Source organism: Lissotriton vulgaris, chromosome 8, assembly GCF_964263255.1.
Source record: "Lissotriton vulgaris chromosome 8, aLisVul1.2, whole genome shotgun sequence".
In the NCBI taxonomy this organism is placed as follows: domain Eukaryota; kingdom Metazoa; phylum Chordata; class Amphibia; order Caudata; family Salamandridae; genus Lissotriton; species Lissotriton vulgaris.
This window is the reverse complement of record NC_141696.1, coordinates 154,588,893-154,616,256: the sequence shown is the minus strand read 5'-3', so window position 1 is coordinate 154,616,256 and position 27,364 is coordinate 154,588,893. Positions and strand designations below refer to the sequence as shown.

Sequence of the window (27,364 nt, the reverse complement as noted above, 5' to 3'; positions counted from 1 at the left end):
AGCGAGTGAGTGAGAAGGGGTGTTGAGGAAGGAGAGAATGAAACAAAGACAGAGTGAGTGAACGGCAGGTAGGCCTAGAAGAGGAGACTAGAAGTGAAGGCGACATACTTTTCCATGCTTTTGACCTCCCACCCATCCCAAACCGACCACAAACGTACCATCTATGCAACGTTGGTATGCAGAAATTCACGCCTCAGCCAGTGAAGGTAAGTCCCAGGCCAGGGGCTAGAGAGCAAAAGACTGCATGTGCTCAGACGTTCCCTGCTAGGGACAGTTGATCTGAAACAAGGTCTGCTCTCTTGTATCCAGCAAGGATCTAGAAATCCTGCATGAATCTGCAAGGCACAATGACAGCATACATTTGCATAATATGCCCCACCTTCTGCCTTCCTACTTCCTGTGCAGTAGTTGTTTGTGTAGAGAGAGAGGTCGCAGGCAAGGTAATTTTGTGAGTAGGATACAGGACCCTAAATAGCTGGTGAGAGGTATGAGGTATTCTAAAAGCATAAAAATTGTACACCTGTGAAATGAAATGCTTTCACATGTGATCTTCTGTGTTTATTGTCCTGTGCATAAAGTTGCACCTTGTGTTTGAAGGTTTAAATTATTTCAGGCTTGCATGGAGGCAGAAATTTCTGAGTGACTTTTATACATTTCTTAAGACTCTGCACTGTCAGGATGGCCGAGTGGTCTAAGGCGCTGTGTTTAGGCCGCAGTCTTCTCTGGAGGCGTGGGTTCGAATCCCACTTCTGACATGACTTTTGGAGATGTAATCTCCTTTTTCAGGTTAACATCTGATGGAAGTTGCATCTGTTGGTCTTCACCTGGGATGTGATTCCGTCCTCATCTAGTCAAGAGAGCTGGGGTTTCTCATATATTTCGGTTCTATAAAGTCTTGCTGACAAAGTGCAGACCTTACTATATGAGCATAGGACCCATGTAAGAGCTCATCTGGAAGAGTCATGCTCTTGTATGCCCTGGCCAGACAGGCCATGCAAATATGGAAGAATGCCTAGCATCTGGTAGACAGTTGGACTCCAGCACACTTACGGCAATTTCCTCAGGGCTGTGATCAGGGGCTGCTTAGATTTGCGTATCCCACCCTATGTTGTGACATTGAAATTCCTTGTTGAATTTGCTTTAGCTAGCCAAGAGGTGGCTGTTGACTCAATTTCAAAGCAGCTTTGGGCCTTTCAAGTGGCTGGTTAATAGCACTTTCTCTTTGTACGCCTTAAAGGTCTAAAGAGTTCTTCATAGGTACTGCTCTCTATGGATTGTTCAAAGATCTGTTGGAAGTACTTATAATAGGATAAATAAATTGAGGGCATGTCTTTTCGGTACCCCACTTGCATGGCTGTCTGGCCTGTGGAAGGTTCCACAAATGCAAGTCAAGATGGCCGAGTGGTCTAAGGCGCTGCGTTCAGGTCGCAGTCTCTTCTGGAGGCGTGGGTTCAAATCCCACTTCTGACAATTGTGTGTTTACTCTACTTTTTTCTTGAGAGAGAAAAAATCTGATCATTTCCCTCACATGGGCTTATATGGTTGTCTACTTGGAAAAGTGCAGTGAGTTTTTTTCTTGCTCTAGCCACTCATGACCTAAGATGTGTGCTTTTTTTGGTTCACAATATCTTTCCCTCTCTGTAGATGATCAAGCAAATGTGGTCAGGATGGCCGAGTGGTCTAAGGCGCTGCGTTAAGGCCGCAGTCTCTCCTGGAGGCGTGGGTTCGAATCCCACTTCTGACAAAACTTTAAGTCCATTTTGTCTCTGAGTTCTTTTAGAATCTCAGCTAAAAATTGGCAGTGCATATAATATCTGAATAAGTAACAAACTTCAGTTTCAACTGCAAATTAATTTGCCCAATTCTGTCTTCAAGCTCGTATAATATTCTTCTAGCACTCGTGGTGTTTTATGTGTTTTTTGGGGGGTGCTTAAAAAGTCCCTTTTATTAATGAAATGGGTTACATTCAGTCTTGTGATATTTTTGGTTTCCAATAAGTAGATTGTTAATTTTATGTAACCTCATTTTCTAATGCTCCATTCAAGAGATGTTTCCACAATGAAATGCAGAGCAAGGGGAAAGAGCACAAGTGATAGAGCGAGTGAGTGAGAAGGGGTGTTGAGGAAGGAGAGAATGAAACAAAGACAGAGTGAGTGAACGGCAGGTAGGCCTAGAAGAGGAGACTAGAAGTGAAGGCGACATACTTTTCCATGCTTTTGACCTCCCACCCATCCCAAACCAACCACAAACGTACCATCTATGCAACGTTGGTATGCAGAAATTCACGCCTCAGCCAGTGAGGGTAAGTCCCAGGCCAGGGGCTAGAGAGCAAAAGACTGCATGTGCTCAGACGTTCCCTGCTAGGGACAGTTGATCTGAAACAAGGTCTGCTCTCTTGTATCCAGCAAGGATCTAGAAATCCTGCATGAATCTGCAAGGCACAATGACAGCATACATTTGCATAATATGCCCCACATTCTGCCTTCCTACTTCCTGTGCAGTAGTTGTTTGTGTAGAGAGAGAGGTCGCAGGCAAGGTAATTTTGTGAGTAGGATACAGGACCCTAAATAGCTGGTGAGAGGTATGAGGTATTTTAAAAGCATAAAAATTGTACACCTGTGAAATGAAATGCTTTCACATGTGATCTTCTGTGTTTATTGTCCTGTGCATAAAGTTGCACCTTGTGTTTGAAGGTTTAAATTATTTCAGGCTTGCATGGAGGCAGAAATTTCTGAGTGACTTTTATACATTTCTTAAGACTCTGCACTGTCAGGATGGCCGAGTGGTCTAAGGCGCTGTGTTTAGGCTGCAGTCTCCTCTGGAGGCGTGGGTTCGATTCCCACTTCTGACATGACTTTTGGAGATGTAATCTCCTTTTTCAGGTTAACATCTGATGGAAGTTGCATCTGTTGGTCTTCACCTGGGATGTGATTCCGTCCTCATCTAGTCAAGAGAGCTGGGGTTTCTCATATATTTCGGTTGTATAAAGTCTTGCTGACAAAGTGCAGTCCTTACTATATGAGCATAGGACCCATGTAAGAGCTCATCTGGAAGAGTCATGCTCTTGTATGCCCTGGCCAGACAGGCCATGCAAATATGGAAGAATGCCTAGCATCTGGTAGACAGTTGGACTCCAGCACACTTACGGCAATTTCCTCAGGGCTGTGATCATGGGCTGCTTAGATTTGCGTATTCCACCCTATGTTTTGACATTGAAATTCCTTCTTGAATTTGCTTTAGCTAGCCAAGAGGTGGCTGTTGACTCAATTTCAAAGCAGCTTTGGGCCTTTCAAGTGGCTGGTTAATAGCACTTTCTCTTTGTACGCCTTAAAGGTCTAAAGAGTTCTTCATAGGTACTGCTCTCTATGGATTGTTCAAAGATCTGTTGGAAGTACTTATAATAGGATAAATAAATTGAGGGCATGCCTTTTCGGTACCCCACTTGCATGGCTGTCTGGCCTGTGGAAGGTTCCACACATGCAAGTCAGGATGGCCGAGTGGTCTAAGGCGCTGCGTTCAGGTCGCAGTCTCTTCTGGAGGTGTGGGTTCAAATCCCACTTCTGACAATTGTGTGTTTACTCTACTTTTTTCTTGGGAGAGAAAAAATCAGATCATTTCCCTCACATGGGCTTATATGGTTGTCTACTTGGAAAAGTGCAGTGATTTTTTTTCTTGCTCTAGCCACTCATGACCTAAGTTGTGTGCTTTTTTTGGTTCACAATATCTTTCCCTCTCTGTAGATGATCAAGCAAATGTGGTCAGGATGGCCGAGTGGTCTAAAGCGCTGCGTTAAGGCCGCAGACTCTCCTGGAGGCGTGGGTTCGAATCCCACTTCTGACAAAACTTTAAGTCCATTTTGTCTCTGAGTTCTTTTAGAATCTCAGCTAAAAATTGGCAGTGCATATAATATCTGAATAAGTAACAAACTTCAGTTTCGACTGCAAATTAATTTGCCCAATTCTGTCTTCAAGCTCGTATAATATTCTTCTAGCACTCGTGGTGTTTTATGTGTTTTTTGGGGGGTGCTTAAAAAGTCCCTTTTAAATAATGAAATGGGTTACATTCAGTCTTGTGATATTTTTGGTTTCCAATAAGTAGATTGTTAATTTTATGTAACCTCATTATCTAATGCTCCATTCAAGAGATGTTTCCACTATGAAATGCAGAGCAAGGGGAAAGAGCACAAGTGATAGAGCGAGTGAGTGAGAAGGGGTGTTGAGGAAGGAGAGAATGAAACAAAGACAGAGTGAGTGAACGGCAGGTAGGCCTAGAAGAGGAGACTAGAAGTGAAGGCGACATACTTTTCCCTGCTTTTGACCTCCCACCCATCCCAAACCGACCACAAACGTACCATCTATGCAACGTTGGTATGCAGAAATTCACGCCTCAGCCAGTGAGGGTAAGTCCCAGGCCAGGGGCTAGAGAGCAAAAGACTGCATGTGCTCAGACGTTCCCTGCTAGGGACAGTTGATCTGAAACAAGGTCTGCTCTCTTGTATCCAGCAAGGATCTAGAAATCCTGCATGAATCTGCAAGGCACAATGACAGCATACATTTGCATAATATGCCCCACCTTCTGCCTTCCTACTTCCTGTGCAGTAGTTGTTTGTGTAGAGAGAGAGGTCGCAGGCAAGGTAATTTTGTGAGTAGGATACAGGACCCTAAATAGCTGGTGAGAGGTATGAGGTATTTTAAAAGCATAAAAATTGTACACCTGTGAAATGAAATGCTTTCACATGTGATCTTCTGTGTTTATTGTCCTGTGCATAAAGTTGCACCTTGTGTTTGAAGGTTTAAATTATTTCAGGCTTGTATGGAGGCAGAAATTTCTGAGTGACTTTTATACATTTCTTAAGACTCTGCACTGTCAGGATGGCCGAGTGGTCTAAGGCGCTGTGTTTAGGCCGCAGTCTCCTCTGGAGGCGTGGGTTCGAATCCCACTTCTGACATGACTTTTGGAGATGTAATCTCCTTTTTCAGGTTAACATCTGATGGAAGTTGCATCTGTTGGTCTTCACCTGGGATGTGATTCCGTCCTCATCTAGTCAAGAGAGCTGGGGTTTCTCATATATTTCGGTTGTATAAAGTCTTGCTGACAAAGTGCAGTCCTTACTATATGAGCATAGGACCCATGTAAGAGCTCATCTGGAAGAGTCATGCTCTTGTATGCCCTGGCCAGACAGGCCATGCAAATATGGAAGAATGCCTAGCATCTGGTAGACAGTTGGACTCCAGCACACTTACGGCAATTTCCTCAGGGCTGTGATCATGGGCTGCTTAGATTTGCGTATTCCACCCTATGTTTTGACATTGAAATTCCTTGTTGAATTTGCTTTAGCTAGCCAAGAGGTGGCTGTTGACTCAATTTCAAAGCAGCTTTGGGCCTTTCAAGTGGCTGGTTAATAGCACTTTCTCTTTGTACGCCTTAAAGGTCTAAAGAGTTCTTCATAGGTACTGCTCTCTATGGATTGTTCAAAGATCTGTTGGAAGTACTTATAATAGGATAAATAAATTGAGGGCATGCCTTTTCGGTACCCCACTTGCATGGCTGTCTGGCCTGTGGAAGGGTCCACAAATGCAAGTCAGGATGGCCGAGTGGTCTAAGGCGCTGCGTTCAGGTCGCAGTCTCTTCTGGAGGCGTGGGTTCAAATCCCACTTCTGACAATTGTGTGTTTACTCTACTTTTTTCTTGGGAGAGAAAAAATCAGATCATTTTCCTCACAATGGCTTATATGGTTGTCTACTTGGAAAAGTGCAGTGAGTTTTTTTCTTGCTCTAGCCACTCATGACCTAAGTTGTGTGCTTTTTTTGGTTCACAATATCTTTCCCTCTCTGTAGATGATGAAGCAAATGTGGTCAGGATGGCCGAGTGGTCTAAGGCGCTGCGTTAAGGCCGCAGTCTCTCCTGGAGGCGTGGGTTCGAATCCCACTTCTGACAAAACTTTAAGTCCATTTTGTCTCTGAGTTCTTTTAGAATCTCAGCTAAAAATTGGCAGTGCATATAATATCTGAATAAGTAACAAACTTCAGTTTCAACTGCAAATTAATTTGCCCAATTCTGTCTTCAAGCTCGTATAATATTCTTCTAGCACTCGTGGTGTTTTATGTGTTTTTTGGGGGGTGCTTAAAAAGTCCCTTTTATTAATGAAATGGGTTACATTCAGTCTTGTGAAATTTTTGGTTTCCAATAAGTAGATTGTTAATTTTATGTAACCTCATTTTCTAATGCTCCATTCAAGAGATGTTTCCACTATGAAATGCAGAGCAAGGGGAAAGAGCACAAGTGATAGAGCGAGTGAGTGAGAAGGGGTGTTGAGGAAGGAGAGAATGAAACAAAGACAGAGTGAGTGAACGGCAGGTAGGCCTAGAAGAGGAGACTAGAAGTGAAGGCGACATACTTTTCCATGCTTTTGACCTCCCACCCATCCCAAACCGACCACAAACGTACCATCTATGCAACGTTGGTATGCAGAAATTCACGCCTCAGCCAGTGAGGGTAAGTCCCAGGCCAGGGGCTAGAGAGCAAAAGACTGCATGTGCTCAGACGTTCCCTGCCAGGGACAGTTGATCTGAAACAAGGTCTGCTCTCTTGTATCCAGCAAGGATCTAGAAATCCTGCATGAATCTGCAAGGCACAATGACAGCATACATTTGCATAATATGCCCCACCTTCTGCCTTCCTACTTCCTGTGCAGTAGTTGTTTGTGTAGAGAGAGAGGTCGCAGGCAAGGTAATTTTGTGAGTAGGATACAGGACCCTAAATAGCTGGTGAGAGGTATGAGGTATTCTGAAAGCATAAAAATTGTACACCTGTGAAATGAAATGCTTTCACATGTGATCTTCTGTGTTTATTGTCCTGTGCATAAAGTTGCACCTTGTGTTTGAAGGTTTAAATTATTTCAGGCTTGCATGGAGGCAGAAATTTCTGAGTGACTTTTATACATTTCTTAAGACTCTGCACTGTCAGGATGGCCGAGTGGTCTAAGGCGCTGTGTTTAGGCCGCAGTCTTCTCTGGAGGCGTGGGTTCGAATCCCACTTCTGACATGACTTTTGGAGATGTAATCTCCTTTTTCAGGTTAACATCTGATGGAAGTTGCATCTGTTGGTCTTCACCTGGGATGTGATTCCGTCCTCATCTAGTCAAGAGAGCTGGGGTTTCTCATATATTTCGGTTCTATAAAGTCTTGCTGACAAAGTGCAGACCTTACTATTTGAGCATAGGACCCATGTAAGAGCTCATCTGGAAGAGTCATGCTCTTGTATGCCCTGGCCAGACAGGCCATGCAAATATGGAAGAATGCCTAGCATCTGGTAGACAGTTGGACTCCAGCACACTTACGGCAATTTCCTCAGGGCTGTGATCAGGGGCTGCTTAGATTTGCGTATCCCACCCTATGTTGTGACATTGAAATTCCTTGTTGAATTTGCTTTAGCTAGCCAAGAGGTGGCTGTTGACTCAATTTCAAAGCAGCTTTGGGCCTTTCAAGTGGCTGGTTAATAGCACTTTCTCTTTGTACGCCTTAAAGGTCTAAAGAGTTCTTCATAGGTACTGCTCTCTATGGATTGTTCAAAGATCTGTTGGAAGTACTTATAATAGGATAAATAAATTGAGGGCATGCCTTTTCAGTACCCCACTTGCATGGCTGTCTGGCCTGTGGAAGGTTCCACAAATGCAAGTCAAGATGGCCGAGTGGTCTAAAGCGCTGCGTTCAGGTCGCAGTCTCTTCTGGAGGCGTGGGTTCAAATCCCACTTCTGACAATTGTGTGTTTACTCTACTTTTTTCTTGAGAGAGAAAAAATCTGATCATTTCCCTCACATGGGCTTATATGGTTGTCTACTTGGAAAAGTGCAGTGAGTTTTTTTCTTGCTCTAGCCACTCATGACCTAAGATGTGTGCTTTTTTTGGTTCACAATATCTTTTCCTCTCTGTAGATGATCAAGCAAATGTGGTCAGGATGGCCGAGTGGTCTAAGGCGCTGCGTTAAGGCCGCAGTCTCTCCTGGAGGCGTGGGTTCGAATCCCACTTCTGACAAAACTTTAAGTCCATTTTGTCTCTGAGTTCTTTTAGAATCTCAGCTAAAAATTGGCAGTGCATATAATATCTGAATAAGTAACAAACTTCAGTTTCGACTGCAAATTAATTTGCCCAATTCTGTCTTCAAGCTCGTATAATATTCTTCTAGCACTCGTGGTGTTTTATGTGTTTTTTGGGGGGTGCTTAAAAAGTCCCTTTTAAATAATGAAATGGGTTACATTCAGTCTTGTGATATTTTTGGTTTCCAATGAGTAGATTGTTAATTTTATGTAACCTCATTATCTAATGCTCCATTCAAGAGATGTTTCCACTATGAAATGCAGAGCAAGGGGAAAGAGCACAAGTGATAGAGCGAGTGAGTGAGAAGGGGTGTTGAGGAAGGAGAGAATGAAACAAAGACAGAGTGAGTGAACGGCAGGTAGGCCTAGAAGAGGAGACTAGAAGTGAAGGCGACATACTTTTCCCTGCTTTTGACCTCCCACCCATCCCAAACCGACCACAAACGTACCATCTATGCAACGTTGGTATGCAGAAATTCACGCCTCAGCCAGTGAGGGTAAGTCCCAGGCCAGGGGCTAGAGAGCAAAAGACTGCATGTGCTCAGACGTTCCCTGCTAGGGACAGTTGATCTGAAACAAGGTCTGCTCTCTTGTATCCAGCAAGGATCTAGAAATCCTGCATGAATCTGCAAGGCACAATGACAGCATACATTTGCATAATATGCCCCACCTTCTGCCTTCCTACTTCCTGTGCAGTAGTTGTTTGTGTAGAGAGAGAGGTCGCAGGCAAGGTAATTTTGTGAGTAGGATACAGGACCCTAAATAGCTGGTGAGAGGTATGAGGTATTTTAAAAGCATAAAAATTGTACACCTGTGAAATGAAATGCTTTCACATGTGATCTTCTGTGTTTATTGTCCTGTGCATAAAGTTGCACCTTGTGTTTGAAGGTTTAAATTATTTCAGGCTTGTATGGAGGCAGAAATTTCTGAGTGACTTTTATACATTTCTTAAGACTCTGCACTGTCAGGATGGCCGAGTGGTCTAAGGCGCTGTGTTTAGGCCGCAGTCTCCTCTGGAGGCGTGGGTTCGAATCCCACTTCTGACATGACTTTTGGAGATGTAATCTCCTTTTTCAGGTTAACATCTGATGGAAGTTGCATCTGTTGGTCTTCACCTGGGATGTGATTCCGTCCTCATCTAGTCAAGAGAGCTGGGGTTTCTCATATATTTCGGTTGTATAAAGTCTTGCTGACAAAGTGCAGTCCTTACTATATGAGCATAGGACCCATGTAAGAGCTCATCTGGAAGAGTCATGCTCTTGTATGCCCTGGCCAGACAGGCCATGCAAATATGGAAGAATGCCTAGCATCTGGTAGACAGTTGGACTCCAGCACACTTACGGCAATTTCCTCAGGGCTGTGATCAGGGGCTGCTTAGATTTGCGTATTTCACCTTATGTTGTGACATTGAAATTCCTTGTTGAATTTGCTTTAGCTAGCCAAGAGGTGGCTGTTGACTCAATTTCAAAGCAGCTTTGTTCCGTTCAAGTGGCTGGTTAATAGCACTTTCTCTTTGTACGCCTTAAAGGTCTAAAGAGTTCTTCATAGGTACTGCTCTCTATGGATTGTTCAAAGATCTGTTGGAAGTACTTATAATAGGATAAATAAATTGAGGGCATGCCTTTTCGGTACCCCACTTGCATGGCTGTCTGGCCTGTGGAAGGTTCCACAAATGCAAATCAGGATGGCCGAGTGGTCTAAGGCGCTGCGTTCAGGTCGCAGTCTCTTCTGGAGGCGTGGGTTCAAATCCCACTTCTGACAATTGTGTGTTTACTTTACTTTTTTCTTGAGAGAGAAAAAATCTGATCATTTCCCTCACATGGGCTTATATGGTTGTCTACTTGGAAAAGTGCAGTGAGTTTTTTTCTTGCTCTAGCCACTCATGACCTAAGATGTGTGCTTTTTTTGGTTCACAATATCTTTCCCTCTCTGTAGATGATCAAGCAAATGTGGTCAGGATGGCCGAGTGGTCTAAGGCGCTGCGTTAAGGCCGCAGTCTCTCCTGGAGGCGTGGGTTCGAATCCCACTTCTGACAAAACTTTAAGTCCATTTTGTCTCTGAGTTCTTTTAGAATCTCAGCTAAAAATTGGCAGTGCATATATTATCTGAATAAGTAACAAACTTCAGTTTCAACTGCAAATTAATTTGCCCAATTCTGTCTTCAAGCTCGTATAATATTCTTCTAGCACTCGTGGTGTTTTATGTGTTTTTTGGGGGGTGCTTAAAAAGTCCCTTTTATTAATGAAATGGGTTACATTCAGTCTTGTGATATTTTTGGTTTCCAATAAGTAGATTGTTAATTTTATGTAACCTCATTTTCTAATGCTCCATTCAAGAGATGTTTCCACTATGAAATGCAGAGCAAGGGGAAAGAGCACAAGTGATAGAGCGAGTGAGTGAGAAGGGGTGTTGAGGAAGGAGAGAATGAAACAAAGACAGAGTGAGTGAACGGCAGGTAGGCCTAGAAGAGGAGACTAGAAGTGAAGGCGACATACTTTTCCATGCTTTTGACCTCCCACCCATCCCAAACCGACCACAAACGTACCATCTATGCAACGTTGGTATGCAGAAATTCACGCCTCAGCCAGTGAGGGTAAGTCCCAGGCCAGGGGCTAGAGAGCAAAAGACTGCATGTGCTCAGACGTTCCCTGCTAGGGACAGTTGATCTGAAACAAGGTCTGCTCTCTTGTATCCAGCAAGGATCTAGAAATCCTGCATGAATCTGCAAGGCACAATGACAGCATACATTTGCATAATATGCCCCACCTTCTGCCTTCCTACTTCCTGTGCAGTAGTTGTTTGTGTAGAGAGAGAGGTCGCAGGCAAGGTAATTTTGTGAGTAGGATACAGGACCCTAAATAGCTGGTGAGAGTTATGAGGTATTCTAAAAGCATAAAAATTGTACACCTGTGAAATGAAATGCTTTCACATGTGATCTTCTGTGTTTATTGTCCTGTGCATAAAGTTGCACCTTGTGTTTGAAGGTTTAAATTATTTCAGGCTTGCATGGAGGCAGAAATTTCTGAGTGACTTTTATACATTTCTTAAGACTCTGCACTGTCAGGATGGCCGAGTGGTCTAAGGCGCTGTGTTTAGGCCGCAGTCTCCTCTGGAGGCGTGGGTTCGAATCCCACTTCTGACATGACTTTTGGAGATGTAATCTCCTTTTTCAGGTTAACATCTGATGGAAGTTGCATCTGTTGGTCTTCACCTGGGATGTGATTCCGTCCTCATCTAGTCAAGAGAGCTGGGGTTTCTCATATATTTCGGTTGTATAAAGTCTTGCTGACAAAGTGCCGTCCTTACTATATGAGCATAGGACCCATGTAAGAGCTCATCTGGAAGAGTCATGCTCTTGTATGCCCTGGCCAGACCGGCCATGCAAATATGGAAGAATGCCTAGCATCTGGTAGACAGTTGGACTCCAGCACACTTACGGCAATTTCCTCAGGGCTGTGATCAGGGGCTGCTTAGATTTGCGTATTCCACCCTATGTTGTGACATTGAAATTCCTTGTTGAATTTTCTTTAGCTAGCCAAGAGGTGGCTGTTGACTCAATTTCAAAGCAGCTTTGGGCCTTTCAAGTGGCTGGTTAATAGCACTTTCTCTTTGTACGCCTTAAAGGTCTAAAGAGTTCTTCATAGGTACTGCTCTCTATGGATTGTTCAAAGATCTGTTGGAAGTACTTATAATAGGATAAATAAATTGAGGGCATGCCTTTTCGGTACCCCACTTGCATGGCTGTCTGGCCTGTGGAAGGTTCCACAAATGCAAGTCAGGATGGCCGAGTGGTCTAAGGCGCTGCGTTCAGGTCGCAGTCTCTTCTGGAGGCGTGGGTTCAAATCCCACTTCTGACAATTGTGTGTTTACTCTACTTTTTTCTTGAGAGAGAAAAAAATCTGATCATTTCCCTCACATGGGCTTATATGGTTGTCTACTTGGAAAAGTGCAGTGAGTTTTTTTCTTGCTCTAGCCACTCATGACCTAAGATGTGTGCTTTTTTTGGTTCACAATATCTTTCCCTCTCTGTAGATGATCAAGCAAATGTGGTCAGGATGGCCGAGTGGTCTAAGGCGCTGCGTTAAGGCCGCAGTCTCTCCTGGAGGCGTGGGTTCGAATCCCACTTCTGACAAAACTTTAAGTCCATTTTGTCTCTGAGTTCTTTTAGAATCTCAGCTAAAAATTGGCAGTGCATATAATATCTGAATAAGTAACAAACTTCAGTTTCAACTGCAAATTAATTTGCCCAATTCTGTCTTCAAGCTCGTATAATATTCTTCTAGCACTCGTGGTGTTTTATGTGTTTTTTGGGGGGTGCTTAAAAAGTCCCTTTTATTAATGAAATGGGTTACATTCAGTCTTGTGATATTTTTGGTTTCCAATAAGTAGATTGTTAATTTTATGTAACCTCATTTTCTAATGCTCCATTCAAGAGATGTTTCCACTATGAAATGCAGAGCAAGGAGAAAGAGCACAAGTGATAGTGCGAGTGAGTGAGAAGGGGTGTTGAGGAAGGAGAGAATGAAACAAAGACAGAGTGAGTGAACGGCAGGTAGGCCTAGAAGAGGAGACTAGAAGTGAAGGCGACATACTTTTCCCTGCTTTTGACCTCCCACCCATCCCAAACCGACCACAAACGTACCATCTATGCAACGTTGGTATGCAGAAATTCACGCCTCAGCCAGTGAGGGTAAGTCCCAGGCCAGGGGCTAGAGAGCAAAAGACTGCATGTGCTCAGACGTTCCCTGCTAGGGACAGTTGATCTGAAACAAGGTCTGCTCTCTTGTATCCAGCAAGGATCTATAAATCCTGCATGAATCTGCAAGGCACAATGACAGCATACATTTGCATAATATGCCCCACCTTCTGCCTTCCTACTTCCTGTGCAGTAGTTGTTTGTGTAGAGAGAGAGGTCGCAGGCAAGGTAATTTTGTGAGTAGGATACAGGACCCTAAATAGCTGGTGAGAGGTATGAGGTATTCTAAAAGCATAAAAATTGTACACCTGTGAAATGAAATGCTTTCACATGTGATCTTCTGTGTTTATTGTCCTGTGCATAAAGTTGCACCTTGTGTTTGAAGGTTTAAATTATTTCAGGCTTGCATGGAGGCAGAAATTTCTGAGTGACTTTTATACTTTTCTTAAGACTCTGCACTGTCAGGATGGCTGAGTGGTCTAAGGCGCTGTGTTTAGGCCGCAGTCTCCTCTGGAGGTGTGGGTTCGAATCCCACTACTGACATGACTTTTGGAGATGTAATCTCCTTTTTCAGGTTAACATCTGATGGAAGTTGCATCTGTTGGTCTTCACCTAGGATGTGATTCCGTCCTCATCTAGTCAAGAGAGCTGGGGTTTCTCATATATTTCGGTTGTATAAAGTCTTGCTGACAAAGTGCAGTCCTTACTATATGAGCATAGGACCCATGTAAGAGCTCATCTGGAAGAGTCATGCTCTTGTATGCCCTGGCCAGACAGGCCATGCAAATATGGAAGAATGCCTAGCATCTGGTAGACAGTTGGACTCCAGCACACTTACGGCAATTTCCTCAGGGCTGTGATCAGGGGCTGCTTAGATTTGCGTATTCCACCCTATGTTGTGACATTAAAAATTCCTTGTTGAATTTGCTTTAGCTAGCCAAGAGGTGGCTGTTGACTCAATTTCAAAGCAGCTTTGGGCCTTTCAAGTGGCTGGTTAATAGCACTTTCTCTTTGTACGCCTTAAAGGTCTAAAGAGTTCTTCATAGGTACTGCTCTCTATGGATTGTTCAAAGATCTGTTGGAAGTACTTATAATAGGATAAATAAATTGAGGGCATGCCTTTTCGGTACCCCACTTGCATGGCTGTCTGGCCTGTGGAAGGTTCCACAAATGCAAGTCAGGATGGCCGAGTGGTCTAAGGCGCTGCGTTCAGGTCGCAGTCTTTTCTGGAGGCGTGGGTTCAAATCCCACTTCTGACAATTGTGTGTTTACTCTACTTTTTTCTTGAGAGAGAAAAAATCTGATCATTTCCCTCACATGGGCTTATATGGTTGTCTACTTGGAAAAGTGCAGTGAGTTTTTTTCTTGCTCTAGCCACTCATGACCTAAGATGTGTGCTTTTTTTGGTTCACAATATCTTTCCCTCTCTGTAGATGATCAAGCAAATGTGGTCAGGATGGCCGAGTGGTCTAAGGCGCTGCGTTAAGGCCGCAGTCTCTCCTGGAGGCGTGGGTTCGAATCCCACTTCTGACAAAACTTTAAGTCCATTTTGTCTCTGAGTTCTTTTAGAATCTCAGCTAAAAATTGGCAGTGCATATAATATCTGAATAAGTAACAAACTTCAGTTTCAACTGCAAATTAATTTGCCCAATTCTGTCTTCAAGCTCGTATAATATTCTTCTAGCACTCGTGGTGTTTTATGTGTTTTTTGGGGGGTGCTTAAAAAGTCCCTTTTATTAATGAAATGGGTTACATTCAGTCTTGTGATATTTTTGGTTTCCAATAAGTAGATTGTTAATTTTATGTAACCTCATTTTCTAATGCTCCATTCAAGAGATGTTTCCACTATGAAATGCAGAGCAAGGGGAAAGAGCACAAGTGATAGAGCGAGTGAGTGAGAAGGGGTGTTGAGGAAGGAGAGAATGAAACAAAGACAGAGTGAGTGAACGGCAGATAGGCCTAGAAGAGGAGACTAGAAGTGAAGGCGACATACTTTTCCATGCTTTTGACCTCCCACCCATCCCAAACCGACCACAAACGTACCATCTATGCAACGTTGGTATGCAGAAATTCACGCCTCAGCCAGTGAGGGTAAGTCCCAGGCCAGGGGCTAGAGAGCAAAAGACTGCATGTGCTCAGACGTTCCCTGCTAGGGACAGTTGATCTGAAACAAGGTCTGCTCTCTTGTATCCAGCAAGGATCTAGAAATCCTGCATGAATCTGCAAGGCACAATGACAGCATACATTTGCATAATATGCCCCACATTCTGCCTTCCTACTTCCTGTGCAGTAGTTGTTTGTGTAGAGAGAGAGGTCGCAGGCAAGGTAATTTTGTGAGTAGGATACAGGACCCTAAATAGCTGGTGAGAGGTATGAGGTATTTTAAAAGCATAAAAATTGTACACCTGTGAAATGAAATGCTTTCACATGTGATCTTCTGTGTTTATTGTCCTGTGCATAAAGTTGCACCTTGTGTTTGAAGGTTTAAATTAGTTCAGGCTTGCATGGAGGCAGAAATTTCTGAGTGACTTTTATACATTTCTTAAGACTCTGCATTGTCAGGATGGCCGAGTGGTCTAAGGCGCTGTGTTTAGGCTGCAGTCTCCTCTGGAGGCGTGGGTTCGAATCCCACTTCTGACATGACTTTTGGAGATGTAATCTCCTTTTTCAGGTTAACATCTGATGGAAGTTGCATCTGTTGGTCTTCACCTGGGATGTGATTCCGTCCTCATCTAGTCAAGAGAGCTGGGGTTTCTCATATATTTCGGTTGTATAAAGTCTTGCTGACAAAGTGCAGTCCTTACTATATGAGCATAGGACCCATGTAAGAGCTCATCTGGAAGAGTCATGCTCTTGTATGCCCTGGCCAGACAGGCCATGCAAATATGGAAGAATGCCTAGCATCTGGTAGACAGTTGGACTCCAGCACACTTACGGCAATTTCCTCAGGGCTGTGATCAGGGGCTGCTTAGATTTGCGTATTCCACCCTATGTTGTGACATTGAAATTCCTTGTTGAATTTGCTTTAGCTAGCCAAGAGGTGGCTGTTGACTCAATTTCAAAGCAGCTTTGGGCCTTTCAAGTGGCTGGTTAATAGCACTTTCTCTTTGTACGCCTTAAAGGTCTAAAGAGTTCTTCATAGGTACTGCTCTCTATGGATTGTTCAAAGATCTGTTGGAAGTACTTATAATAGGATAAATAAATTGAGGGCATGCCTTTTCGGTACCCCACTTGCATGGCTGTCTGGCCTGTGGAAGGTTCCACAAATGCAAGTCAGGATGGCCGAGTGGTCTAATGCGCTGCGTTCAGGTCGCAGTCTCTTCTGGAGGCGTGGGTTCAAATCCCACTTCTGACAAATGTGTGTTTACTCTACTTTTTTCTTGGGAGAGAAAAAATCAGATCATTTCCCTCACATGGGCTTATATGGATGTCTACTTGGAAAAGTGCAGTGAGTTTTTTTCTTGCTCTAGCCACTCATGACCTAAGTTGTGTGCTTTTTTTGGTTCACAATATCTTTCCCTCTCTGTAGATGATCAAGCAAATGTGGTCAGGATGGCCGAGTGGTCTAAGGCGCTGCGTTAAGGCCGCAGTCTCTCCTGGAGGCGTGGGTTCGAATCCCACTTCTGACAAAACTTTAAGTCCATTTTGTCTCTGAGTTCTTTTAGAATCTCAGCTAAAAATTGGCAGTGCATATAATATCTGAATAAGTAACAAACTTCAGTTTCAACTGCAAATTAATTTGCCCAATTCTGTCTTCAAGCTCGTATAATATTCTTCTAGCACTCGTGGTGTTTTATGTGTTTTTTGGGGGGTGCTTAAAAAGTCCATTTTATTAATGAAATGGGTTACATTCAGTCTTGTGATATTTTTGGTTTCCAATAAGTAGATTGTTAATTTTATGTAACCTCATTTTCTAATGCTCCATTCAAGAGATGTTTCCACTATGAAATGCAGAGCAAGGGGAAAGAGCACAAGTGATAGAGCGAGTGAGTGAGAAGGGGTGTTGAGGAAGGAGAGAATGAAACAAAGACAGAGTGATTGAACGGCAGGTTGGCCTAGAAGAGGAGACTAGAAGTGAAGGCGACATACTTTTCCCTGCTTTTGACCTCCCACCCATCCCAAACCGACCACAAACGTACCATCTATGCAACGTTGGTATGCAGAAATTCACGCCTCAGCCAGTGAGGGTAAGTCCCAGGCCAGGGGCTAGAGAGCAAAAGACTGCATGTGCTCAGACGTTCCCTGCTAGGGACAGTTGATCTGAAACAAGGTCTGCTCTCTTGTATCCAGCAAGGATCTAGAAATCCTGCATGAATCTGCAAGGCACAATGACAGCATACATTTGCATAATATGCCCCACCTTCTGCCTTCCTACTTTCTGTGCAGTAGTTGTTTGTGTAGAGAGAGAGGTCGCAGGCAAGGTAATTTTGTGAGTAGGATACAGGACCCTAAATAGCTAGTGAGAGGTATGAGGTATTCTAAAAGCATAAAAATTGTACACCTGTGAAATGAAATGCTTTCACATGTGATCTTCTGTGTTTATTGTCCTGTGCATAAAGTTGCACCTTGTGTTTGAAGGTTTAAATTATTTCAGGCTTGCATGGAGGCAGACATTTCTGAGTGACTTTTATACATTTTTTAAGACTCTGCACTGTCAGGATGGCCGAGTGGTCTAAGGCGCTGTGTTTAGGCCGCAGTCTCCTCTGGAGGCGTGGGTTCGAATTCCACTTCTGACATGACTTTTGGAGATGTAATCTCCTTTTTCAGGTTAACATCTGATGGAAGTTGCATCTGTTGGTCTTCACCTGGGATGTGATTCCGTCCTCATCTAGTCAAGAGAGCTGGGGTTTCTCATATATTTCGGTTGTATAAAGTCTTGCTGACAAAGTGCAGTCCTTACTATATGAGCATAGGACCTATGTAAGAGCTCATCTGGAAGAGTCATGCTCTTGTATGCCCTGGCCAGACAGGCCATGCAAATATGGAAGAATGCCTAGCATCTGGTAGACAGTTGGACTCCAGCACACTTACGGCAATTTCCTCAGGGCTGTGATCAGGGGCTGCTTAGATTTGCGTATTCCACCCTATGTTGTGACATTGAAATTCCTTGTTGAATTTGCTTTAGCTAGCCAAGAGGTGGCTGTTGACTCAATTTCAAAGCAGCTTTGGGCCTTTCAAGTGGCTGGTTAATAGCACTTTCTCTTTGTACGCCTTAAAGGTCTAAAGAGTTCTTCATAGGTACTGCTCTCTATGGATTGTTCAAAGATCTGTTGGAAGTACTTATAATAGGATAAATAAATTGAGGGCATGCCTTTTCGGTACCCCACTTGCATGGCTGTCTGGCCTGTGGAAGGTTCCACAAATGCAAGTCAGGATGGCCGAGTGGTCTAAGGCGCTGTGTTCAGGTCGCAGTCTCTTCTGGAGGCGTGGGTTCAAATCCCACTTCTGACAAAACTTTAAGTCCATTTTGTCTCTGAGTTCTTTTAGAATCTCAGCTAAAAATTGGCAGTGCATAAAATATCTGAATAAGTAACAAACTTCAGTTTCAACTGCAAATTAATTTGCCCAATTCTGTCTTCAAGCTCGTATAATATTCTTCTAGCACTCGTGGTGTTTTATGTGTTTTTTGGGGGGTGCTTAAAAAGTCCCTTTTATTAATGAAATGGGTTACATTCAGTCTTGTGATATTTTTGGTTTCCAATAAGTAGATTGTTAATTTTATGTAACCTCATTTTCTAATGCTCCATTCAAGAGATGTTTCCACTATGAAATGCAGAGCAAGGGGAAAGAGCACAAGTGATAGAGCGAGTGAGTGAGAAGGGGTGTTGAGGAAGGAGAGAATGAAACAAAGACAGAGTGAGTGAACGGCAGGTAGGCCTAGAAGAGGAGACTAGAAGTGAAGGCGACATACTTTTCCATGCTTTTGACCTCCCACCCATCCCAAACCGACCACAAACGTACCATCTATGCAACGTTGGTATGCAGAAATTCACGCCTCAGCCAGTGAGGGTAAGTCCCAGGCCAGGGGCTAGAGAGCAAAAGACTGCATGTGCTCAGACGTTCCCTGCTAGGGACAGTTGATCTGAAACAAGGTCTGCTCTCTTGTATCCAGCAAGATTCTAGAAATCCTGCATGAATCTGCAAGGCACAATGACAGCATACATTTGCATAATATGCCCCACCTTCTGCCTTCCTACTTCCTGTGCAGTAGTTGTTTGTGTAGAGAGAGAGGTCGCAGGCAAGGTAATTTTGTGAGTAGGATACAGGACCCTAAATAGCTGGTGAGAGGTATGAGGTATTTTAAAAGCATAAAAATTGTACACCTGTGAAATGAAATGCTTTCACATGTGATCTTCTGTGTTTATTGTCCTGTGCATAAAGTTGCACCTTGTGTTTGAAGGTTTAAATTATTTCAGGCTTGCATGGAGGCAGAAATTTCTGAGTGACTTTTATACATTTCTTAAGACTCTGCACTGTCAGGATGGCTGAGTGGTCTAAGGCGCTGTGTTTAGGCCGCAGTCTCCTCTGGAGGCGTGGGTTCGAATCCCACTTTCGGAGATGTAATCTCCTTTTTCAGGTTAACATCTGATGGAAGTTGCATCTGTTGGTCTACACCTGGGATGTGATTCCGTCCTCATCTAGTCAAGAGAGCTGGGGTTTCTCATATATTTCGGTTGTATAAAGTCTTGCTGACAATGTGCAGTCCTTACTATATGAGCATAGGACCCATGTAAGAGCTCATCTGGAAGAGTCATGCTCTTGTATGCCCTGGCCAGACAGGCCATGCAAATATGGAAGAATGCCTAGCATCTGGTAGACAGTTGGACTCCAGCACACTTACGGCAATTTCCTCAGGGCTGTGATCAGGGGCTGCTTAGATTTGCGTATTCCACCCTATGTTGTGACATTGATATTCCTTGTTGAATTTGCTTTAGCTAGCCAAGAGGTGGCTGTTGACTCAATTTCAAAGCAGCTTTGGGCCTTTCAAGTGGCTGGTTAATAGCACTTTCTCTTTGTACGCCTTAAAGGTCTAAAGAGTTCTTCATAGGTACTGCTCTCTATGGATTGTTCAAAGATCTGTTGGAAGTACTTATAATAGGATAAATAAATTGAGGGCATGCCTTTTCGGTACCCCACTTGCATGGCTGTCTGGCCTGTGGAAGGTTCCACAAATGCAAGTCAGGATGGCCGAGTGGTCTAAGGCGCTGCGTTCAGGTCGCAGTCTCTTCTGGAGGCGTGGGCTCAAATCCCACTTCTGACAATTGTGTGTTTACTCTACTTTTTTCTTGAGAGAGAAAAAAATCTGATCATTTCCCTCACATGGGCTTATATGGTTGTCTACTTGGAAAAGTGCAGTGAGTTTTTTTCTTGCTCTAGCCACTCATGACCTAAGATGTGTGCTTTTTTTGGTTCACAATATCTTTCCCTCTCTGTAGATGATCAAGCAAATGTGGTCAGGATGGCCGAGTGGTCTAAGGCGCTGCGTTAAGGCCGCAGTCTCTCCTGGAGGCGTGCGTTCGAATCCCACTTCTGACAAAACTTTAAGTCCATTTTGTCTCTGAGTTCTTTTAGAATCTCAGCTAAAAATTGGCAGTGCATATAATATCTGAATAAGTAACAAACTTCAGTTTCAACTGCAAATTAATTTGCCCAATTCTGTCTTCAAGCTCGTATAATATTCTTCTAGCACTCGTGGTGTTTTATGTGTTTTTTGGGGGGTGCTTAAAAAGTCCCTTTTATTAATGAAATGGGTTACATTCAGTCTTGTGATATTTTTGGTTTCCAATAAGTAGATTGTTAATTTTATGTAACCTCATTTTCTAATGCTCCATTCAAGAGATGTTTCCACTATGAAATGCAGAGCAAGGGGAAAGAGCACAAGTGATAGAGCGAGTGAGTGAGAAGGGGTGTTGAGGAAGGAGAGAATGAAACAAAGACAGAGTGAGTGAACGGCAGGTAGGCCTTGAAGAGGAGACTAGAAGTGAAGGCGACATACTTTTCCCTGCTTTTGACCTCCCACCCATCCCAAACCGACCACAAACGTACCATCTATGCAACGTTGGTATGCAGAAATTCACGCCTCAGCCAGTGAGGGTAAGTCCCAGGCCAGGGGCTAGAGAGCAAAAGACTGCATGTGCTCAGACGTTCCCTGCTAGGGACAGTTGATCTGAAACAAGGTCTGCTCTCTTGTATCCAGCAAGGATCTATAAATCCTGCATGAATCTGCAAGGCACAATGACAGCATACATTTGCATAATATGCCCCACCTTCTGCCTTCCTACTTCCTGTGCAGTAGTTGTTTGTGTAGAGAGAGAGGTCGCAGGCAAGGTAATTTTGTGAGTAGGATACAGGACCCTAAATAGCTGGTGAGAGGTATGAGGTATTCTAAAAGCATAAAAATTGTACACCTGTGAAATGAAATGCTTTCACATGTGATCTTCTGTGTTTATTGTCCTGTGTATAAAGTTGCACCTTGTGTTTGAAGGTTTAAATTATTTCAGGCTTGCATGGAGGCAGAAATTTCTGAGTGACTTTTATACATTTCTTAAGACTCTGCACTGTCAGGATGGCCGAGTGGTCTAAGGCGCTGTGTTTAGGCTGCAGTCTCCTCTGGAGGCGTGGGTTCGAATCCCACTTCTGACATGAATTTTGGAGATGTAATCTCCTTTTTCAGGTTAACATCTGATGGAAGTTGCATCTGTTGGTCTTCACCTGGGATGTGATTCCGTCCTCATCTAGTCAAGAGAGCTGGGGTTTCTCATATATTTCGGTTGTATAAAGTCTTGCTGACAAAGTGCAGTCCTTACTATATGAGCATAGGACCCATGTAAGAGCTCATCTGGAAGAGTCATGCTCTTGTATGCCCTGGCCAGACAGGCCATGCAAATATGGAAGAATGCCTAGCATCTGGTAGACAGTTGGACTCCAGCACACTTACGGCAATTTCCTCAGGGCTGTGATCAGGGGCTGCTTAGATTTGCGTATTCCACCCTATGTTGTGACATTGAAATTCCTTGTTGAATTTGCTTTAGCTAGCCAAGAGGTGGCTGTTGACTCAATTTCAAAGCAGCTTTGGGCCTTTCAAGTGGCTGGTTAATAGCACTTTCTCTTTGTACGCCTTAAAGGTCTAAAGAGTTCTTCATAGGTACTGCTCTCTATGGATTGTTCAAAGATCTGTTGGAAGTACTTATAATAGGATAAATAAATTGAGGGCATGCCTTTTCGGTACCCCACTTGCATGGCTGTCTGGCCTGTGGAAGGTTCCACAAATGCAAGTCAGGATGGCCGAGTGGTCTAAGGCGCTGCGTTCAGGTCGCAGTCTCTTCTGGAGGTGTGGGTTCAAATCCCAATTCTGACAATTGTGTGTTTACTCTACTTTTTTCTTGGGAGAGTAAAAATCAGATCATTTCCCTCACATGGGCTTATATGGTTGTCTACTTGGAAAAGTGCAGTGAGTTTTTTTCTTGCTCTAGCCACTCATGACCTAAGTTGTGTGCTTTTTTTGGTTCACAATATCTTTCCCTCTCTGTAGATGATCAAGCAAATGTGGTCAGGATGGCCGAGTGGTCTAAGGCGCTGCGTTAAGACTGCAGTCTCTCCTGGAGGCGTGGGTTCGAATCCCACTTCTGACAAAACTTCAAGTCCATTTTGTTTCTGAGTTCTTTTAGAATCTCAGCTAAAAATTGGCAGTGCATATAATATCTGAATAAGTAACAAACTTCAGTTTCAACTGCAAATTAATTTGCCCAATTCTGTCTTCAAGCTCGTATAATATTCTTCTAGCACTCGTGGTGTTTTATGTCTTTTTTGGGGGGTGCTTAAAAAGTCCCTTTTATTAATGAAATGGGTTACATTCAGTCTTGTGATATTTTTGGTTTCCAATAAGTAGATTGTTAATTTTATGTAACCTCATTTTCTAATGCTCCATTCAAGAGATGTTTCCACTATGAAATGCAGAGCAAGGGGAAAGAGCACAAGTGATAGAGCGAGTGAGTGAGAAGGGGTGTTGAGGAAGGAGAGAATGAAACAAAGACAGAGTGAGTGAACGGCAGGTAGGCCTAGAAGAGGAGACTAGAAGTGAAGGCGACATACTTTTCCATGCTTTTGACCTCCCACCCATCCCAAACCGACCACAAACGTACCATCTATGCAACGTTGGTATGCAGAAATTCACGCCTCAGCCAGTGAGGGTAAGTCCCAGGCCAGGGGCTAGAGAGCAAAAGACTGCATGTGCTCAGACGTTCCCTGCTAGGGACAGTTGATCTGAAACAAGGTCTGCTCTCTTGTATCCAGCAAGGATCTAGAAATCCTGCATGAATCTGCAAGGCACAATGACAGCATACATTTGCATAATATGCCCCACCTTCTGCCTTCCTACTTCCTGTGCAGTAGTTGTTTGTGTAGAGAGAGAGGTCGCAGGCAAGGTAATTTTGTGAGTAGGATACAGGACCCTAAATAGCTGGTGAGAGGTATGAGGTATTTTAAAAGCATAAAAATTGTACACCTGTGAAATGAAATGGTTTCACATGTGATCTTCTGTGTTTATTGTCCTGTGCATAAAGTTGCACCTTGTGTTTGAAGGTTTAAATTAATTCAGGCTTGCATGGAGGCAGAAATTTCTGAGTGACTTTTATACATTTCTTAAGACTCTGCACTGTCAGGATGGCCGAGTGGTCTAAGGTGCTGTGTGTAGGCCGCAGTCTCCTCTGGAGGCGTGGGTTCGAATCCCACTTCTGACATGACTTTTGGAGATGTAATCTCCTTTTTCAGGTTAACATCTGATGGAAGTTGCATCTGTTGGTCCTAACCTGGGATGTGATTCCGTCCTCATCTAGTCAAGAGAGCTGGGGTTTCTCATATATTTCGGTTGTATAAAGTCTTGCTGACAAAGTGCAGTCCTTACTATATGAGCATAGGACCCATGTAAGAGCTCATCTGGAAGAGTCATGCTCTTGTATGCCCTGGCCAGACAGGCCATGCAAATATGGAAGAATGCCTAGCATCTGGTAGACAGTTGGACTCCAGCACACTTACGGCAATTTCCTCAGGGCTGTGATCAGGGGCTGCTTAGATTTGCGTATTTCACCTTATGTTGTGACATTGAAATTCCTTGTTGAATTTGCTTTAGCTAGCCAAGAGGTGGCTGTTGACTCAATTTCAAAGCAGCTTTGTTCCGTTCAAGTGGCTGGTTAATAGCACTTTCTCTTTGTACGCCTTAAAGGTCTAAAGAGTTCTTCATAGGTACTGCTCTCTATGGATTGTTCAAAGATCTGTTGGAAGTACTTATAATAGGATAAATAAATTGAGGGCATGCCTTTTCGGTACCCCACTTGCATGGCTGTCTGGCCTGTGGAAGGTTCCACAAATGCAAGTCAGGATGGCCGAGTGGTCTAAGGCGCTGCGTTCAGGTCGCAGTCTCTTCTGGAGGTGTGGGTTCAAATCCCACTTCTGACAATTGTGTGTTTACTCTACTTTTTTCTTGGGAGAGAAAAAATCAGATCATTTCCCTCACATGGGCTTATATGGTTGTCTACTTGGAAAAGTGCAGTGATTTTTTTTCTTGCTCTAGCCACTCATGACCTAAGTTGTGTGCTTTTTTTGGTTCACAATATCTTTCCCTCTCTGTAGATGATCAAGCAAATGTGGTCAGGATGGCCGAGTGGTCTAAGGCGCTGCGTTAAGGCCGCAGACTCTCCTGGAGGCGTGGGTTCGAATCCCACTTCTGACAAAACTTTAAGTCCATTTTGTCTCTGAGTTCTTTTAGAATCTCAGCTAAAAATTGGCAGTGCATATAATATCTGAATAAGTAACAAACTTCAGTTTCGACTGCAAATTAATTTGCCCAATTCTGTCTTCAAGCTCGTATAATATTCTTCTAGCACTCGTGGTGTTTTATGTGTTTTTTGGGGGGTGCTTAAAAAGTCCCTTTTAAATAATGAAATGGGTTACATTCAGTCTTGTGATATTTTTGGTTTCCAATGAGTAGATTGTTAATTTTATGTAACCTCATTATCTAATGCTCCATTCAAGAGATGTTTCCACTATGAAATGCAGAGCAAGGGGAAAGAGCACAAGTGATAGAGCGAGTGAGTGAGAAGGGGTGTTGAGGAAGGAGAGAATGAAACAAAGACAGAGTGAGTGAACGGCAGGTAGGCCTAGAAGAGGAAACTAGAAGTGAAGGCGACATACTTTTCCCTGCTTTTGACCTCCCACCCATCCCAAACCGACCACAAACGTACCATCTATGCAACGTTGGTATGCAGAAATTCACGCCTCAGCCAGTGAGGGTAAGTCCCAGGCCAGGGGCTAGAGAGCAAAAGACTGCATGTGCTCAGACGTTCCCTGCTAGGGACAGTTGATCTGAAACAAGGTCTGCTCTCTTGTATCCAGCAAGGATCTAGAAATCCTGCATGAATCTGCAAGGCACAATGACAGCATACATTTGCATAATATGCCCCACCTTCTGCCTTCCTACTTCCTGTGCAGTAGTTGTTTGTGTAGAGAGAGAGGTCGCAGGCAAGGTAATTTTGTGAGTAGGATACAGGACCCTAAATAGCTGGTGAGAGGTATGAGGTATTCTAAAAGCATAAAAATTGTACACCTGTGAAATGAAATGCTTTCACATGTGATCTTCTGTGTTTATTGTCCTGTGCATAAAGTTGCACCTTGTGTTTGAAGGTTTAAATTATTTCAGGCTTGCATGGAGGCAGAAATTTCTGAGTGACTTTTATACATTTCTTAAGACTCTGCACTGTCAGGATGGCCGAGTGGTCTAAGGCGCTGTGTTTAGGCCGCAGTCTCCTCTGGAGGCGTGGGTTCGAATCCCACTTCTGACATGACTTTTGGAGATGTAATCTCCTTTTTCAGGTTAACATCTGATGGAAGTTGCATCTGTTGGTCTTCACCTGGGATGTGATTCCGTCCTCATCTAGTCAAGAGAGCTGGGGTTTCTCATATATTTCGGTTGTATAAAGTCTTGCTGACAAAGTGCCGTCCTTACTATATGAGCATAGGACCCATGTAAGAGCTCATCTGGAAGAGTCATGCTCTTGTATGCCCTGGCCAGACAGGCCATGCAAATATGGAAGAATGCCTAGCATCTGGTAGACAGTTGGACTCCAGCACACTTACGGCAATTTCCTCAGGGCTGTGATCAGGGGCTGCTTAGATTTGCGTATTCCACCCTATGTTGTGACATTGAAATTCCTTGTTGAATTTGCTTTAGCTAGCCAAGAGGTGGCTGTTGACTCAATTTCAAAGCAGCTTTGGGCCTTTCAAGTGGCTGGTTAATAGCACTTTCTCTTTGTACGCCTTAAAGGTCTAAAGAGTTCTTCATAGGTACTGCTCTCTATGGATTGTTCAAAGATCTGTTGGAAGTACTTATAATAGGATAAATAAATTGAGGGCATGCCTTTTCGGTACCCCACTTGCATGGCTGTCTGGCCTGTGGAAGGTTCCACAAATGCAAGTCAGGATGGCCGAGTGGTCTAAGGCGCTGCGTTCAGGTCGCAGTCTTTTCTGGAGGCGTGGGTTCAAATCCCACTTCTGACAATTGTGTGTTTACTCTACTTTTTTCTTGAGAGAGAAAAAAATCTGATCATTTCCCTCACATGGGCTTATATGGTTGTCTACTTGGAAAAGTGCAGTGAGTTTTTTTCTTGCTCTAGCCACTCATGACCTAAGATGTGTGCTTTTTTTGGTTCACAATATCTTTCCCTCTCTGTAGATGATCAAGCAAATGTGGTCAGGATGGCCGAGTGGTCTAAGGCGCTGCGTTAAGGCCGCAGTCTCTCCTGGAGGCGTGGGTTCGAATCCCACTTCTGACAAAACTTTAAGTCCATTTTGTCTCTGAGTTCTTTTAGAATCTCAGCTAAAAATTGGCAGTGCATATAATATCTGAATAAGTAACAAACTTCAGTTTCAACTGCAAATTAATTTGCCCAATTCTGTCTTCAAGCTCGTATAATATTCTTCTAGCACTCGTGGTGTTTTATGTGTTTTTTGGGGGGTGCTTAAAAAGTCCCTTTTATTAATGAAATGGGTTACATTCAGTCTTGTGATATTTTTGGTTTCCAATAAGTAGATTGTTAATTTTATGTAACCTCATTTTCTAATGCTCCATTCAAGAGATGTTTCCACTATGAAATGCAGAGCAAGGAGAAAGAGCACAAGTGATAGTGCGAGTGAGTGAGAAGGGGTGTTGAGGAAGGAGAGAATGAAACAAAGACAGAGTGAGTGAACGGCAGGTAGGCCTAGAAGAGGAGACTAGAAGTGAAGGCGACATACTTTTCCCTGCTTTTGACCTCCCACCCATCCCAAACCGACCACAAACGTACCATCTATGCAACGTTGGTATGCAGAAATTCACGCCTCAGCCAGTGAGGGTAAGTCCCAGGCCAGGGGCTAGAGAGCAAAAGACTGCATGTGCTCAGACGTTCCCTGCTAGGGACAGTTGATCTGAAACAAGGTCTGCTCTCTTGTATCCAGCAAGGATCTATAAATCCTGCATGAATCTGCAAGGCACAATGACAGCATACATTTGCATAATATGCCCCACCTTCTGCCTTCCTACT

At 43.6% G+C, this 27,364-nt stretch overlaps 30 non-coding genes across 30 annotated transcripts; all 30 read left to right on the top strand.

Annotated features, from left to right (window-relative positions):
• Positions 1-672: 672 nt before the first annotated feature.
• TRNAL-UAG (transfer RNA leucine (anticodon UAG)) lies at positions 673-755 on the top strand. Its single transcript has one exon. It is a non-coding gene; the product is annotated as a tRNA-Leu (tRNA).
• Positions 756-1,387: 632 nt separating this feature from the next.
• On the top strand, positions 1,388-1,470 carry TRNAL-CAG (transfer RNA leucine (anticodon CAG)). The gene has a single exon. It is a non-coding gene; the product is annotated as a tRNA-Leu (tRNA).
• Positions 1,471-1,661: 191 nt separating this feature from the next.
• On the top strand, positions 1,662-1,744 carry TRNAL-AAG (transfer RNA leucine (anticodon AAG)). The gene has a single exon. It is a non-coding gene; the product is annotated as a tRNA-Leu (tRNA).
• A 1,024-nt stretch (positions 1,745-2,768) lies between these two features.
• Positions 2,769-2,851, top strand: TRNAL-UAG (transfer RNA leucine (anticodon UAG)). The gene has a single exon. It is a non-coding gene; the product is annotated as a tRNA-Leu (tRNA).
• Positions 2,852-3,483: 632 nt separating this feature from the next.
• Positions 3,484-3,566, top strand: TRNAL-CAG (transfer RNA leucine (anticodon CAG)). The gene has a single exon. It is a non-coding gene; the product is annotated as a tRNA-Leu (tRNA).
• Positions 3,567-3,757: 191 nt separating this feature from the next.
• On the top strand, positions 3,758-3,840 carry TRNAL-AAG (transfer RNA leucine (anticodon AAG)). The gene has a single exon. It is a non-coding gene; the product is annotated as a tRNA-Leu (tRNA).
• A 1,025-nt stretch (positions 3,841-4,865) lies between these two features.
• Positions 4,866-4,948, top strand: TRNAL-UAG (transfer RNA leucine (anticodon UAG)). The gene has a single exon. It is a non-coding gene; the product is annotated as a tRNA-Leu (tRNA).
• Positions 4,949-5,580: 632 nt separating this feature from the next.
• On the top strand, positions 5,581-5,663 carry TRNAL-CAG (transfer RNA leucine (anticodon CAG)). The gene has a single exon. It is a non-coding gene; the product is annotated as a tRNA-Leu (tRNA).
• A 191-nt stretch (positions 5,664-5,854) lies between these two features.
• TRNAL-AAG (transfer RNA leucine (anticodon AAG)) lies at positions 5,855-5,937 on the top strand. Its single transcript has one exon. It is a non-coding gene; the product is annotated as a tRNA-Leu (tRNA).
• Positions 5,938-6,961: 1,024 nt separating this feature from the next.
• TRNAL-UAG (transfer RNA leucine (anticodon UAG)) lies at positions 6,962-7,044 on the top strand. The gene has a single exon. It is a non-coding gene; the product is annotated as a tRNA-Leu (tRNA).
• Positions 7,045-7,950: 906 nt separating this feature from the next.
• On the top strand, positions 7,951-8,033 carry TRNAL-AAG (transfer RNA leucine (anticodon AAG)). Its single transcript has one exon. It is a non-coding gene; the product is annotated as a tRNA-Leu (tRNA).
• A 1,025-nt stretch (positions 8,034-9,058) lies between these two features.
• TRNAL-UAG (transfer RNA leucine (anticodon UAG)) lies at positions 9,059-9,141 on the top strand. The gene has a single exon. It is a non-coding gene; the product is annotated as a tRNA-Leu (tRNA).
• A 632-nt stretch (positions 9,142-9,773) lies between these two features.
• Positions 9,774-9,856, top strand: TRNAL-CAG (transfer RNA leucine (anticodon CAG)). Its single transcript has one exon. It is a non-coding gene; the product is annotated as a tRNA-Leu (tRNA).
• A 191-nt stretch (positions 9,857-10,047) lies between these two features.
• TRNAL-AAG (transfer RNA leucine (anticodon AAG)) lies at positions 10,048-10,130 on the top strand. The gene has a single exon. It is a non-coding gene; the product is annotated as a tRNA-Leu (tRNA).
• Positions 10,131-11,154: 1,024 nt separating this feature from the next.
• On the top strand, positions 11,155-11,237 carry TRNAL-UAG (transfer RNA leucine (anticodon UAG)). Its single transcript has one exon. It is a non-coding gene; the product is annotated as a tRNA-Leu (tRNA).
• A 632-nt stretch (positions 11,238-11,869) lies between these two features.
• Positions 11,870-11,952, top strand: TRNAL-CAG (transfer RNA leucine (anticodon CAG)). The gene has a single exon. It is a non-coding gene; the product is annotated as a tRNA-Leu (tRNA).
• Positions 11,953-12,144: 192 nt separating this feature from the next.
• Positions 12,145-12,227, top strand: TRNAL-AAG (transfer RNA leucine (anticodon AAG)). Its single transcript has one exon. It is a non-coding gene; the product is annotated as a tRNA-Leu (tRNA).
• Positions 12,228-13,967: 1,740 nt separating this feature from the next.
• TRNAL-CAG (transfer RNA leucine (anticodon CAG)) lies at positions 13,968-14,050 on the top strand. The gene has a single exon. It is a non-coding gene; the product is annotated as a tRNA-Leu (tRNA).
• Positions 14,051-14,241: 191 nt separating this feature from the next.
• Positions 14,242-14,324, top strand: TRNAL-AAG (transfer RNA leucine (anticodon AAG)). The gene has a single exon. It is a non-coding gene; the product is annotated as a tRNA-Leu (tRNA).
• Positions 14,325-15,348: 1,024 nt separating this feature from the next.
• On the top strand, positions 15,349-15,431 carry TRNAL-UAG (transfer RNA leucine (anticodon UAG)). The gene has a single exon. It is a non-coding gene; the product is annotated as a tRNA-Leu (tRNA).
• Positions 15,432-16,337: 906 nt separating this feature from the next.
• TRNAL-AAG (transfer RNA leucine (anticodon AAG)) lies at positions 16,338-16,420 on the top strand. Its single transcript has one exon. It is a non-coding gene; the product is annotated as a tRNA-Leu (tRNA).
• Positions 16,421-17,444: 1,024 nt separating this feature from the next.
• Positions 17,445-17,527, top strand: TRNAL-UAG (transfer RNA leucine (anticodon UAG)). The gene has a single exon. It is a non-coding gene; the product is annotated as a tRNA-Leu (tRNA).
• Positions 17,528-18,159: 632 nt separating this feature from the next.
• TRNAL-CAG (transfer RNA leucine (anticodon CAG)) lies at positions 18,160-18,242 on the top strand. The gene has a single exon. It is a non-coding gene; the product is annotated as a tRNA-Leu (tRNA).
• A 3,109-nt stretch (positions 18,243-21,351) lies between these two features.
• On the top strand, positions 21,352-21,434 carry TRNAL-UAG (transfer RNA leucine (anticodon UAG)). Its single transcript has one exon. It is a non-coding gene; the product is annotated as a tRNA-Leu (tRNA).
• A 906-nt stretch (positions 21,435-22,340) lies between these two features.
• TRNAL-AAG (transfer RNA leucine (anticodon AAG)) lies at positions 22,341-22,423 on the top strand. The gene has a single exon. It is a non-coding gene; the product is annotated as a tRNA-Leu (tRNA).
• A 1,739-nt stretch (positions 22,424-24,162) lies between these two features.
• TRNAL-CAG (transfer RNA leucine (anticodon CAG)) lies at positions 24,163-24,245 on the top strand. Its single transcript has one exon. It is a non-coding gene; the product is annotated as a tRNA-Leu (tRNA).
• A 191-nt stretch (positions 24,246-24,436) lies between these two features.
• Positions 24,437-24,519, top strand: TRNAL-AAG (transfer RNA leucine (anticodon AAG)). The gene has a single exon. It is a non-coding gene; the product is annotated as a tRNA-Leu (tRNA).
• Positions 24,520-25,544: 1,025 nt separating this feature from the next.
• TRNAL-UAG (transfer RNA leucine (anticodon UAG)) lies at positions 25,545-25,627 on the top strand. The gene has a single exon. It is a non-coding gene; the product is annotated as a tRNA-Leu (tRNA).
• Positions 25,628-26,259: 632 nt separating this feature from the next.
• On the top strand, positions 26,260-26,342 carry TRNAL-CAG (transfer RNA leucine (anticodon CAG)). Its single transcript has one exon. It is a non-coding gene; the product is annotated as a tRNA-Leu (tRNA).
• Positions 26,343-26,534: 192 nt separating this feature from the next.
• On the top strand, positions 26,535-26,617 carry TRNAL-AAG (transfer RNA leucine (anticodon AAG)). Its single transcript has one exon. It is a non-coding gene; the product is annotated as a tRNA-Leu (tRNA).
• The last annotated feature ends 747 nt before the right edge of the window (positions 26,618-27,364 follow it).